The 13294-nt window shown below is 43.4% G+C and overlaps 1 protein-coding gene across 5 annotated transcripts in view; it reads left to right on the forward strand.

The window, feature by feature from the left end:
* The window catches only part of TULP4 (TUB like protein 4), a 304765-nt gene that overhangs the window by 18719 nt on the left and 272752 nt on the right, over nucleotides 1-13294 (forward strand). The window contains exon 2 of one of the 5 annotated variants that reach the window (XM_049904582.1): nucleotides 4177-4256. The exons of 3 other annotated variants lie outside the window; for them this stretch is intronic. The gene's annotated coding sequence lies outside the window, so the exon portion shown is untranslated. The remainder of the gene's footprint in view (nucleotides 1-4176; nucleotides 4257-13294) is intronic. One more of the 5 variants, XM_049904572.1, reaches the window with a different exon arrangement.

Consider the following 13294-nt stretch of genomic DNA (forward strand, 5'->3'; position numbering starts at 1 on the left):
AATAGATTTCACTCATTGAACACTAATGACCGAAGACCAGACCAGTTGTGGAGTGATATCAAGGACTTCATACATGAAGAAAGCAAAAGGGTCATTAAAAAGACAAGAAAAGGAAAAAAAAGACCAAAATGGATGTCAGAAGAGACTCTGAAACTTGCTCGTGAATGTCGAGCAGCTAAAGTGAAAGGAAAAAATGATGAAGTAGAAGAGCTGAACAAAAGATTTCAAAGTGCAGCTCGAGAAGACAAAGCAAAGTATTGTAATGATACGCGCAAAGACCTGGAGATGGAAAACCAAAGGGAAGAACACGCTTGGCATTTCTCAGGCTGAAAGAACTGAAGAAAAAATTCAAGCCTCGAGTTGCAATATTGAAGGATTCTATGAGCAAAATATTCAATGACACAACAAAAGAAGATGGAAAGAATATACAGAGTCACTTTAACAAAAAGAATTGGTTGACGTTCAGCCCTTTTAGGAGGTAGCATGTGATGAGGATTTGATGGTATTGAAGGAAAAAATCTAAGCTGCGCTGGATGCATTGGTGAAAAACAAGGCTTCTGGAGTATCAATTGAGATTTTTCGACAAATGGATGTAATGCTGGAAGCGCTCACTCATCTATGCCAGGAAATCTGGTGGACAGCTACCTAGCCAACTGACTGGAAAAGATCCATATCCATGCCCATTCCAAAGAAAGGTGACCCAACAGACTGTGGAAATTATCAAACAACGTCGTTAATATCACAGGCAAGTAAAATTTTGCTGAAGATCATTCAAAAGCGATTGCAGGGAACTGCCGGAAATTCATGCGGAATTCAGAAGGAGCCGTGGATTGAGGGATATCATTGCTGATGTCACATGGATCCTGTCTGAAAGCAGAGAATACTGGAAAGATTTTTATCTGTGTTTTATTGACTATGCAAAGGTATCGATTGTGGGGATCATAACAAATTATGGATAACATTGCAAAGACTGGGAATTCCAGAACACTTAATTGTGCTTGTGTGGAACTTGTGTATAGACCAAGAGGCAGTCAGTCATTCAGACAGAACAAGGGGATACTGCATGGTTTAAAGTCAGGAAAGGTGTGCTTCAGGGTTGTAGCCTTTCACCATACTTATTCAGTCTGTATGCCGAGGAAATAATCTGAGAAGCTGGACTATATGAAGAAGAATGGGGCATCAGGATTTGAGGAAGGCTCATTAACAGCCTGTGATATGCAAATGACACAGCCTTCCTTGCTGAAAGCAAAAAGGACTTGAAGCACTTACTGATGAAGATGAAAGACCGCAGCCTTCAGAATGGATTACACTTCAACATAAAGAAAACAAAAATCCTCACAACTGAACCAGTAAGCAATGTCATGATAAACAGGGAGAATATTGACATTGTCAAGGATTTCATTTTACTTGGATCGATAATCAGTGCCTGTGGAAGCAGCAGTCAAGAAATCAAAAGTTGTATTGCACTGGACAAATCTGTTGCAAAAAAACCTCTTTAAAATGTTAAAAAGCAAAGATGTCACCTTGAGAACTAAGGTGCGCCTAACTAAGCCATTGTGTTTTCAGTTGTCTCATAATGCATGCGAAAGCCAAAAATTCAGTAAGGAAAATCGAAACCTTTGAATTCTGGTGAATATTGAATATACCATGGACTGCCAAAAGAACAAACAAATCTTTCTTGGTAGAAGTACAGCTAGAATGGTTCTTAGAAGTGAGGATGGCGAGACTTCATCCCACGTACTTTGGACACGTTGTCGGGAGGGATTAGTCACTAGAGAAGGACATCATGCTTGGTAAATTAGACAGTTAGAAGAGAAGAGGAAGGCTCTGAATGAGGTGGATTGTCATAGTTGCTGCAACAGTGGACTCAAGCATAACACCGAACATGCGAATGGCGCAGGACTGGGCAATGTTTTGTTTTGTTGTACATAGGGTTGCAGTGAGTCACAACCGACTTGATGGCACCTAACAACAACAACATATGCATGTGAAAGGCACATAATGAATAAGGAAGACTGAAGAAGAATTGATGCCTTTGAAGTAAGGTGTTGACAAAAATATTGAATATACTGTGGACTGCCAGAAAGAATGAACAAATCTGTCTTGGAAGGAGTATAGCCAGAATGCTCCTTAGATGCAAGGATGGCAAGACTTCATCTCAAGTACTTTGGACATGTTATCAGGAGAGATCAGTACCTGGAGAAGGAAATTATGCTTGGTAGAGGGTCAGCGGAAAGAGGAAAACCGGCAATGAATATGAATTTATATAGTGGGTGCAACAGTGGGCTCAAGTGTGGCAATGATTGTGAAGATTGGACAGGACCACGCAGTGTTTCCTTCAGGTGTACACAGGTACTCGACAGCACTTAAGAACAACAACATGTCAGCTCGTTTTGGGGTTATCTGTTACTTGTGTCCAAATACATGCTGACTGATGTGATAACTATCGTATTTATCCATCTGTTCGGTCATTCATTCACACATACATACATATGTACATATGTATGAAGGAGAAGAACAAGGCAGAAAGGCAGAAGTTGAGCTAGTTATGGGTCAGAAATGGCTTCCCCCAGGAAATTCAGAGGCCTTGGTGGGAGAGAGCTCATTTTGTGATGGGCCTTGTATTTCATGTTTTCGGGTTTGGGTGTTTTATTTCAAGAGGAGAGCTGTCGAAAGGTTTAATACGGGGATATGGCCTGAGTATAAACAACAACAAAAAACCAAACCCGTTGCCGTTGAGTCTATTCTGACTCATAGCGACCCTATAGGACAGGGTAGAACTGCCCCATAGGGTTTCCTAGGAGTGCCTGATGGATTTGAACTGCTGACCTTTTGGTTAGCAGCAGAACTCTTAACCGCTGTGCCACCAAGGTGTCCAGAATGAGTATAGTAAGCTGTAAATAACTTAAGCTACCCATGCTAGTGAGAAATTTGGCTTCATATTCCAAAGAGGCAAGTTTGATTTGCTGAGCAGGCAAGGAACAGTCAGTGGCTAAGGACCTGGTGACAAGCCGGTGTGTCCAGAAAGCTCAGAAGAGCACCTTTGCTTGGAATCTGATGAAATAAACAACCTGTATTTTTTGCTTCCTCCTAGCCAGTATGTACACATTCAGACACACACACACACACACACACACACACACACAAAACACAGACACTGGCACACACGCACACACACACGGAGATAGCTTTCAAACCCTGGCGTCATTTGTGCACTCTGTCATTCTCTTAGTCTTTGATGGTTCAAATGAAACAGTTCCAGCCGAGACATCTCTGTTGGGGTTACAAAACCAGGAGAGATGGTTCCAATGTAAATAAAACTTTAAGGGTGTATAATGTGTCCACAGTGGAACTTTTCACATCTCAGGAGGATTTCCTCCAGGTCTGCTGTAGCAGGGGCTGTGCTTGTCCTCATACAAATGGGTAGATTAGTAAAGCTGGCTCATACCCAGTGTTGTCAGGGATCCCGCCTCCATTGCTCCTGTACTTCTTTCAGGCTGTGCAAGGTCCCTCCCCGCGTTTGGTAATTGGTGGGGTTGTAATGAGACTGCTTCCCCGCTGCTTCTAGGATGCCGATCTGTGGGCGTCCTGGCAGGGTTTTCGTTGTGTTTGAGAGGCTTTGGCATAAAGGTGGGAGGGATTGGTGTTTCAGGTGGTGGCAGGTGAGCCTCCTGCCAAGTTGGCATAATGGGAACAGGACTCCTCTGAGCTGCCATCTGTGTGCGGCTGATGGGAAACCGGCAGTGGCTTCCGTGGAGTGCGGAGCTGTTCCGCTTATGCTTAGATATTTAGGCATCAGTAATGCGAAGGCTGTGCCGGTCAGCTATCAGGAGGCTGGGGAAAGTAGACTGTGCAGTGACTTTTCATTGTTTGAATTCAGGAGACTGCTGTTTGGATCTACCCCCTACCCCCCCACCCCCAAAATGAACAAAAAGAAAGCCTCAACTCTTTTCTGCTACTACAGCTAACCCCGAAGCCCGCCACAGTTGTGCACCCAGTTGCCCGCAGCAAGGGGCGGCTTGTTTTGACCAAGTAGTTTGACATACTTTAGAGTTAGCAGATGCTCCTTTTCCACACACCAAACGTGTATAATAAGCCATCAACATGCTTGTCTAATATGGTGTCCCTTTGCTTTTTAAGCTCAAATTTTCTTTCTCTCCTTGTGGTGGTTGACAGGTCAAACGGAAGTGCTGCATCCACGCTTCATCTTGGTCTGACTTGCTGCCCTTGAACCGGGGGTCTGCTCTCCAGGTGATGTGTGTGTGGTAAATATATACGTGACAAAACATTTGATGTTTCGACAGTCTTCACATGTACAGTTCAGTGCTATTAACTTAAGTTCATCATGCTGTTCAACTGTCACTCTTATCCATTCCCAAATTTTCCATCACAGGCGCTCAGTGTCTCCTAAGCAGTGAATCCTCCTCTCCCCTGTCCTCCCACCCGAACTGGTAACCAATAATCAACTTTGGTCTCTATATACTTAAGGCACAGTGGGTTTTGGTGTGTCCTGAAAACCTTGCTTTGTGTCTCCTTTATCATAATCTCAAAGCACGGGTGTGGGATAGAGAACAACTCACTTCCCCTGTAACCTAGCATTAGTTGGTAGGTTAGCTAGAGCAGTTAACTTGTGGCCCAAGGGCCTGCCAGAAAATTGCAGTGGACCCCGAGCTGGCCTGGAGAGAAGCAGAGTTGCCGGGTGACCCTGTCTGACCTCTGCCCTGGAAGCAGATCAGAAGAATGACTTGCCTGCTGGGTTCCGTGGACCACTTACAGATTTCTGTATTTCTGTTTCAAAACAGCCAGCAAAAAAGACTCTGGAGCCCTCTATTATTAGGGGCTCTAATCTATTTTATTTTTTTGTTGTTGTTGAGAATATACACAGCAAAACATACACCAATTCAATGGTTTCTACGTGTACTGTTCAGTGACATTGATTACATTCTTTTGAGTCGTGCAGCCATTTTCATCCTCCTTTACTGGGCTGTTCCTTCTCCATTTACATAAAACTCACTGCCCCCCAGGTTCCTATAGACACCTATCTTGACTGACTTACTCAGAAAAGGGAATTAATTGGAAAGATTCTGGACTATCTCTTGGAATGCAGGCTGGGCTCTGGATGGGCCTCAGACTGGAACTGGAGACTGGAAGACTGTATGGCGTGGATCTGGGAAGGGCTTTTCTTCTCTCTGTCTCTTTCCCGTGCTCCGTGCCTCCCTTCCCTCTTCTAGCATCCTCTACTCCTCAGTCCATATGGCAGAACATGCTGCCAGTGCCCATGTTTTGCACATGGTGTTTGGAGGGAGGCTATTTTCTGTGTCCAGAATCTCCAGGGAGGGACTGGTGAGTGTTCTAGAAGATGGCGGTTCCCATGGTAACTGTGGAGAGGGATGGTAGCTGTTAAGGAGGTCGTCGATGTTCAGCAGAAAGAACTACCCTGCTACCATTTACAAATATGGAAGGGACAGGCCTCTACCAGTTAACAAATACGAAGGACCCAGGCAGTAAAAGCACCTAGGCTTATGCATGAAAAATTAACACAAGATAACCAGTAAAGAATGTCTGCCGTGAGCATTATACTCTTTCAAGAACTATCTATATGGGATCAAATTGACAACAGGAACTCGAAAGATTAGTTAGGAGCCTTGGGGGGCAGTGAGTTTATATAAGTGGGGGAGGAACAGCTCGGTAAAGGAGGTTGCACAACTCGAAGGATGTAATCAATGTCACTGCATTGTCTGTGTAGAAACTGTTTAATTGGTGTATGTTTGGCTGTGTATATTTTCAATAACAACAACAAAAATAAAATATAAAAAAAAATTAAAGCAAGACAATTTGTCAGGTCCTAATTCGATGGCACTGGGTAATTCAATGGTGGCAGTGAAGGAGCTGCTGGGTAGTGAAACTAGTTAAGCTCTGGACTGCTAACCCAAAGGCTGGTGATTCAGACCAACTTAGAGACACCTCAGATGTAAGGCCTGGCAGTCTGCTTCTGAGAGGTCACAGCCTTGAAAGCCCTATGGAGTACAGTTGTACTCCGCACACTTGGGGTCGCCATGAGCTGGAATCGACTCAACAGCAACTAAGGACAACAACAATTCAATGGTGAGGAAGGGAGATACAGGTCCACAGGACTTCGGGGCCCGTAGGCCGGAGGACAGAACAGGAAGGAGCTAAGAACCATGGCAGGTGGGTGGAGGGGTCATGTGCAGGGGCAACTCCCCGTGATTTGGGAAGTTATGGAAGGTATTCTGAAGAAAGCCGTGTCTGACATGAGGCCCAGTGTATGGTCAGAAGACAGCCAGGGGTGGTGGGTACGTAGGAAGATGCTGCAGGTAATTGTAATAGAGGGTAAAGGGCTTGAATGGAACTGCTGTTGAATACGTTTGTGACTAGACCTTAATGAAGCTGGAGGAAGGAATAATTGGCCCTGTGAGGAGGGTTGAAGCTTAAGAATTAGTCAGAAATAGAAGAAGTAGGAATAGAAGCTTCAGAGGGGCAGAGAACAGGTCCAGATTGATCACTGGTGTCGCTCCAGGGCATTTCCATCAGTGCTTAATTAAGATTTGATGAGTCAACAAATGACTATTGTCCTGTTAAGAAATTAAGCAAAATAAAATAATGAAGCTAAGTACTAAACCAAAACAAGATCCCACCACCACTGCCAACAGAAAGTCCTGGGGGGTGAGGAGGCACACTTGCTAATAAATTCTGGAAGTACTTTTTCTGAAACCAACTTACTTTTTTAGTAAAATGGATTATAGCCCATTTTCATATCAGCATTGTCTGAGCTCAGAGAAATTGTGGCTCAAGTTTAATCAAGCAGAGTAGCTTGATGTGATAAACATATCTCTGAACACCTGAGTATAAATACAATATTTTCAATTCTGTTTTAAGTGCACTGGGAGTCCTTTTGTAAACCCCATTTGGTAGCAGATAACTTCGCAAATTTCAATTGTCCGACATCACATACAGTTAAGCCACACCAGTAGGTTGTCCTTTCCTGCTGCTGTTATATCTCATTGAGGCCACAGGGTCATTGACGGATCACACGCTGACTTCTGAGTTAATGAAAAATAGCTATTCCTTTGTTAGGGGTTTGGTTGCACACACAAATCACCTGTATGAATTTGGGAACTCCAAATGAATTGGAGCTGAGGTGGGGTTGAGTTGCCCATGTGAATTGTGAATCTGTAATACAAGGAGATTTCCAGTAATGCAAGGAGAATTGAAAGAGTCATTTAGTGATTGCAATTTTGAGCTATTCTTTTCTTGCATAAATATCAGAACAGTGTCTAATAGGTCATGGTTTAGTGTAAATCTTGGGTTCTTAGAGGACGTTTCTGAGGATATTCAGATATTTTTGTTAGCTGCTGTTGAGTCGGCCCCGACTCATGGTTACCCTGTACACAACGGAACAAAATGTCGCCTGGCCCTACACCATCCCCATGATCAGTTGCAGGTTAAACTGTTGTGATCCCTAGGGTTTTCACTGACTGATTTTCAGAAGTAAATTAACAACCAGGCCTTTCTTCCTCATTTGTCTTAATCTGCTGAAACCTGTTCAGCATCACAGCAACACAGAAACCTCCGGTGACAGATGGGTGGTGGCTGTGCATGAGGTGCACTGGCTGGAAGTTGAACTCCGGTCCTCCGTGTGGAAGGCGAGAGTTCTACCACGAGCCATCAGCCATCACTGCCCCATATTCAGATGTTAGTGAGTGTTTAAACTTTCTGCATAAAGATGACAGTTGACTCCATGGGAGACCACCTAGGTAGAGGAGGAGAGAAGAGGGACCTGTATAGAGCCCTGAAAGATAGAGAAGGAGGAGCCTGGTGAGATAGACAAACAGGAGAGCTGACTGTCATAGAAGCTGTCCAGGAGAATCTTCTGTTTGAATGGAGATATTGGTGCTACCCGATAAGGTAGCAATTGAAATGTGGCTAGTACAACTGAGAACAAGATTTTATTTTATTTGATTGTACTTAATTTAAATTTAAATCACCACATGTGACTAGTGGCTACTGTTCTGTACAGTGCAGTTTTAGACTGAGGATCTGGTCAGCAGGGCCAAGAAGGGTAAGGACTGACAAGTATGTTTTCTCCCCTCAGCCACCAACTCTAGGGCTACTGGAAGCTTTGTGGTGGCTTCAGACTCTGGGATGTTCCCCAGAGAGGATTTGGATTGTTGGGGGCAGCCTTGGGACCTCTGGGGAGGAAACAAGCCACATAAGGGCCCTGTCCTTGGGGAAGCACTATTGTTGTTGTTAGGTGCTGTCCAGTCAGTTCCAATGAACAGTGATCCTGTGTACAACAGTACGAAACACTGCCCGGTTCTGCGCCATCCTCACAATCTTTGCTGAGTTTGAGCCCATTGCTGCAGCCACTGCATTAATCCAGCTCATTGAGGGTCTTCCTCTTTTTCGCTGACCTTCTGCTTTACCAAGCATGATGTCCTTCTCCAGGGACTGGTCTCTCCTGATAACATGTCCAAAGTACATGAAACGAGGTCTGGCATCCTTGCTTCTAAGGAGCATTCTGATTGTACTTCTTCCAAGATAGATTTGTTCGTTCTTCTGGCAATCTGTGGCATATTCAGTATTCTTTGCCTACACCATAATTCAAAGGTGTCAGTGTGAATAATATGGTGAAAGGATACAACCCCAACTCAAACCTTTCCTGATTTTAACCATGCGGTATTCTCTTGTTCTGTTCAAATGACTGTCTCTTGGTCTGTACACAGGTTCTGCATGAACACAATTAAGTGTTCCGAAATTTCTGTTCTTTGCAGTGTTATCCATAATTTGTTATGGTTCACACAGTCGCATACCTTTGCATAGTCAGTAAAACATGAGGAAACATCTCTCTGGTATTCTCTGCTTTCAGCCAGGATCCATCTTACATCAGCAATGATATGCCCCCGGCTCCATGTCCTCTTCTGAATCTGTCTTGAATTTCTGGCAGTTCCCTGTCGATACACTACTACAGCTGCTTTTGAGTGATCTTCCGTAAAATTTTACTTGCATGGGGTACTAACAATATTGTTCAATAATTTCCACATTCTGTTGGATCACCTTTCTTTGAAATAAGCGTGTATTTGGATCTCTCTCGGTTGGCACAGACGGATGAATGCTATCAGCACTACATCTGTTTGTTGAAACATCTCAATTGGTATTTCGTCAGTTCCTGGAGCCTTGTTTTTTGTGTGTCTTCAGTGCAGCTTGGACTTCTTCCTTCAGTACCATCAGCTCTTAGTCATATGCTACCTCCTGAAATGGTTGAACGTCAACCAGTTCTTTTTGGTACGGTGACTCTGTGTATTCCTTCCATCTTCTTTTGATACTTCCTGCGTCATTCAATATTTTGCCCATAGAATCCTTCAGTATTGCAACTGGAGACTTGAATTTTTTCTTCAGTTCTTTCAGCTTGAGAAATGCCGAGTATATTCTTCCCTTTTGGTTTTCTTACTCTAGGTCTTTGCACGTGTCATTATAATTCTTTACTTTGTCTTTTGGAGCTGCTCTTGGAAATCTTCTGTTCAGCTCTTTCTTCCATTTGCTTTAGCAAGTCGATGTTCAAGAGCAAGTTTCAGAGTCTCTTTTGACATACATTTTGTTTTTTTCTTTCCCTCCTGTCTCTTTAATGACATATACGATGTCCTTGATGTCATTCCATAACTCTCCTGGTCTTTGGTCATTAGCTTTCAGTGCATCAAATCTATTCTTGAGGTGGTCTCTAAATTCAGGTGTATTTTGGCTCTTGTGGACTTGTTTTAATTTTCTTTAGCTTCGACTTGAACTTGCATATGAACAATTGATGGTCTGTTCCACAGTCAGCCCCTGGTCTTGTTCTGACTGATGATATTGAGCTTTCCCACCATCTTTTTCCACAGATGTAGTCAGTTTGATGCCTGTGTATTCTATATGATGATGTCCAACTGTATAGTGCCATTTATGTTGTTGAAAAAAGGTATTTGCAATGAATCAGTCATTAGTATTACAAAATTCTGTCATGCAATCTCTGGCATCGTTTCTGTCACCAAGGCCGTGTTTTCCAACTACTTTCCTTCTTCTTTGTTTCCAACTTTTGCATTCTTGACTGCGTGTCTGATCAATTTCAGACTGCAGAAGTTGTTAAAAATCTTCAATTTCTTCATCTTTGACATAAGTGGTTGGTGCATAAATTTGAATAATAGTTGTATTAACTGGTCTTTCTTGTAGGCGTATGGATATTATCCTGTCACTGACAGCCTTGTACTTCAGGGTAGGTCTTCCGGGAGCTTTTGTCATCAGTTTTGTCGTTAGTATTTCTGAAGGAATTCAAGTATTTCTTCTCTCTGTGTCCTGTTTTCTTTTTCACTGAGGAGTCAGAAAGCGTTTGAGAGGAGCATGGAAGAAAGGTGGGAGGTGGTGTTACGGGGAAGCAGGTGTGGATTCAGAACTGGCGGGTCAGCATTAGTAGTGTTGAAAAGAGAAAGCTGCTCTCTTTCTTACATCATCTCAAGCCCTGCGAAGACACCGTGTTCTCAGGGTGCGGCCTCTTGTGGGAATCTTGTCATGGTTTTGCTTTTGGAAATGCTTTTGGTCAAGCATTCTCCACATATAAAAACACTTTTTATTTCACCCCAAGTTTAGGATTGTATTAATGGGTAAAGAGTGACCAGTAAGGGAGCTTTGTGGCTTCAGACACCTTTGCTTTACCTTTTTGTATTACACCTGTTGCGTCAATTTTTGTTGTGTTTATAAGTTTAAACGTGAGACAAACAGCAAAATAATAACAGTACATTTGTAAAAGAGGAGAAAAATCCCCCATATGTTCCACCATTATTTTAACCTATGTACAGCATTGTTGTCAATTCTGTTCTCATATGCATTTTTTATAGTTATAATCAAGACTACGAATACCTTTATATGCTTTTTTAAAAAAAATTAGCACTGTATGAGTATTTTTTTATGTCTACATGATCTTCACAGAGCCTTGGTAGTACAGCGGTTAAGAGCTACAGCTACGAACCAAAAGGTTGCTCCTTTTGGTTCTTTAGAAACTATGGGGCGGTTCTACTCCGTCCTGTGGGGTCGCTATGAGTCAGAATTGACTCGATGGCAACGGGTAGCAGGGAACGGTAATATGATCTGTGTAATTATACTTTTCGACGACTGTTTAATATTCCACCAAGTAGGTAAATCATCGTGTACTCAAGTGTTTGATTATTGTTGGGCATTTGGGTTGCTTCCGATTTGGGGCTGTTTTAAAATAATGATGTAGTACATGTCTTCCTACTTTTTTTTATCCTTCTGGGTTATTTCTCTTTAGGGGATTGTACAGATAGTGATGTTCACTTTTGTTTGCTGTTTAGTGAGTACCAGTTTAGGCTGAACTTTAGGGTGAAGGTACCTTTTGGAAACTGGGTATGTGAGCATCGCTGTGCATCATATTGACTCTGCCTCAGTGTAGGGAGGGTCGTCTGCAGATTGCTCCCGTCTGAGCCCGTGCTTGCTCAGTGAACATAATGGCATAGTTTAGAGATGTCAGGAGAGTGATGGCTGACCTTTCAGTAGTTGAAGGACTGACCTCATGTCCGTATTCAGGAAGGGCTTATGGGCTAGCCTCAGAGAAGAAACTAATCTACAGGGCCAAGAGCCTACACGAACCATGGCACACCTACCCTGAGACCAGAACTAGATGGTGCCGGCTACCACTGCCGACTCTTCTGTTCAGGGCCACAGTAGATGGATCCTGATAGAACAGAGGAAAAATGCAGAATAAACTCAAATTCTTAAAAAATCCTGACTTACTGGAGCAGTTGAGTCTAGAAGACTCCCTGAGACTATCGCTTTGAGATACTCTTTTTTTTTTAAATTGTACTTTAGGTGAAAGTTTACACAACAAACTAGCTTCTCATTAAACAGTTAGTACACATATTATTTTGTGACATTGGTTACTAACCTGACGACATGTCAACACTCTCCATTCTCAACCTTGGGTTCCCTATTACCAGCTTTCCTGTCCCCTCCTGCCGTCTAGTCCTTGCCCCTGGGCAGGTGTGCCCCTTTAGTCTTGTTTTGGTTTATGGGCCTGTCTAATCTTTGGCTGAAGGGTGAATCTGAGGAGTGACTTCATTACTGAGCTAAAAGGGTGTCCGGGGGCCATATTCTCAAGGTTTTTTCAGTCTCTGTTAGGCCAGTAAGTCTAGTCTGTTTTGTGAGTTAGAATTTTGTTCTACATTTTTCTCCAGTTCTTTCTGGGACCCTCTATAGTGATCCCTGTCGGAGCAGTCAGTGCTGGTAGCTGGGCACCACCTAGTTGTGCTGGACTCAGTCTGGTGCAGGCTGTGGTAGTTGTGGTCCATTAATCCTTTGGACTAATCTTTTCCTTGTATTTGTATACTGAAAGTTGTGATTCTTGCCCTCAAAGATCTGACATTCAAGTTGGCATACCACCGTAGGAAGCCATTAGAAAGCCAAGTAACCACATGATAAGAGAAACCAGCCTGGGTTCACACAGAATAAACAAAGGCAGGTGTCATTCCGTTTTGTGACAGAGAGTTCTGGAAGAAGGTCTTTAGTTTGATTTCCTACCCGCTCTGTCCCTCCAGCCTCTGCTGCTATTATATTAGGCCTCTAAACCAAACAAAACCAAACCCATTGCCGTTGAGTTGGTTCTGACTCATAGCGACCCTGAGTACATTTAAAAAGAAAAACAACTGTTGCCCTCAAGTTGACTCCAACTCGTGGCCATCCCAGGAGTGTCAGAATAAAACTATACTCCATAGGGTTTTTGATGGCTGATTTTTTTGGAAGCAGATTGCCAGGCCTTTCTTCCAAGGTGCCTTGGAGTATCATCAAACCTCTAGCCTTTGGATTGGCGACTGACTGTGTTAACCATTTGTATCACAGACTGCTCTGTGTATGGTTAGCAGTCGTCTAATAGTAAGTCTTCTAGACCAGTAGGGAGTTTCACTGCTTTGCCAAGCTGATCCATACCACCCTTCCTAGTCCACATTAACTGGGTTATTTCTCCCCATTTTCTGTCTTGCTCCACTGCCCACATATGGGGCGCACCAGACGGCATGCAAGGGTCCAGCCACCATGTCCTCACTGGCCCAGTGTGGGCAAGTGCTGTTGGCCAGCCAGTACCTGGGCCCTTCAGGTGAGGGTAGTGCTCTCCCTCGCCTGGTTGAATTAAGACGCTTTGATACTTTATCAATCTGATGCCATCTGCTCTATTTCTCTTAGAAGTTCCTCAAGGGCCCATCAGTGTGACCTGTCTGTATTTTCTGGAGAATTTTTTTCA

The sequence above is a fragment of the Elephas maximus genome, chromosome 1, assembly GCF_024166365.1.
Source record: "Elephas maximus indicus isolate mEleMax1 chromosome 1, mEleMax1 primary haplotype, whole genome shotgun sequence".
Taxonomy (NCBI): Eukaryota; Metazoa; Chordata; class Mammalia; order Proboscidea; family Elephantidae; genus Elephas; species Elephas maximus.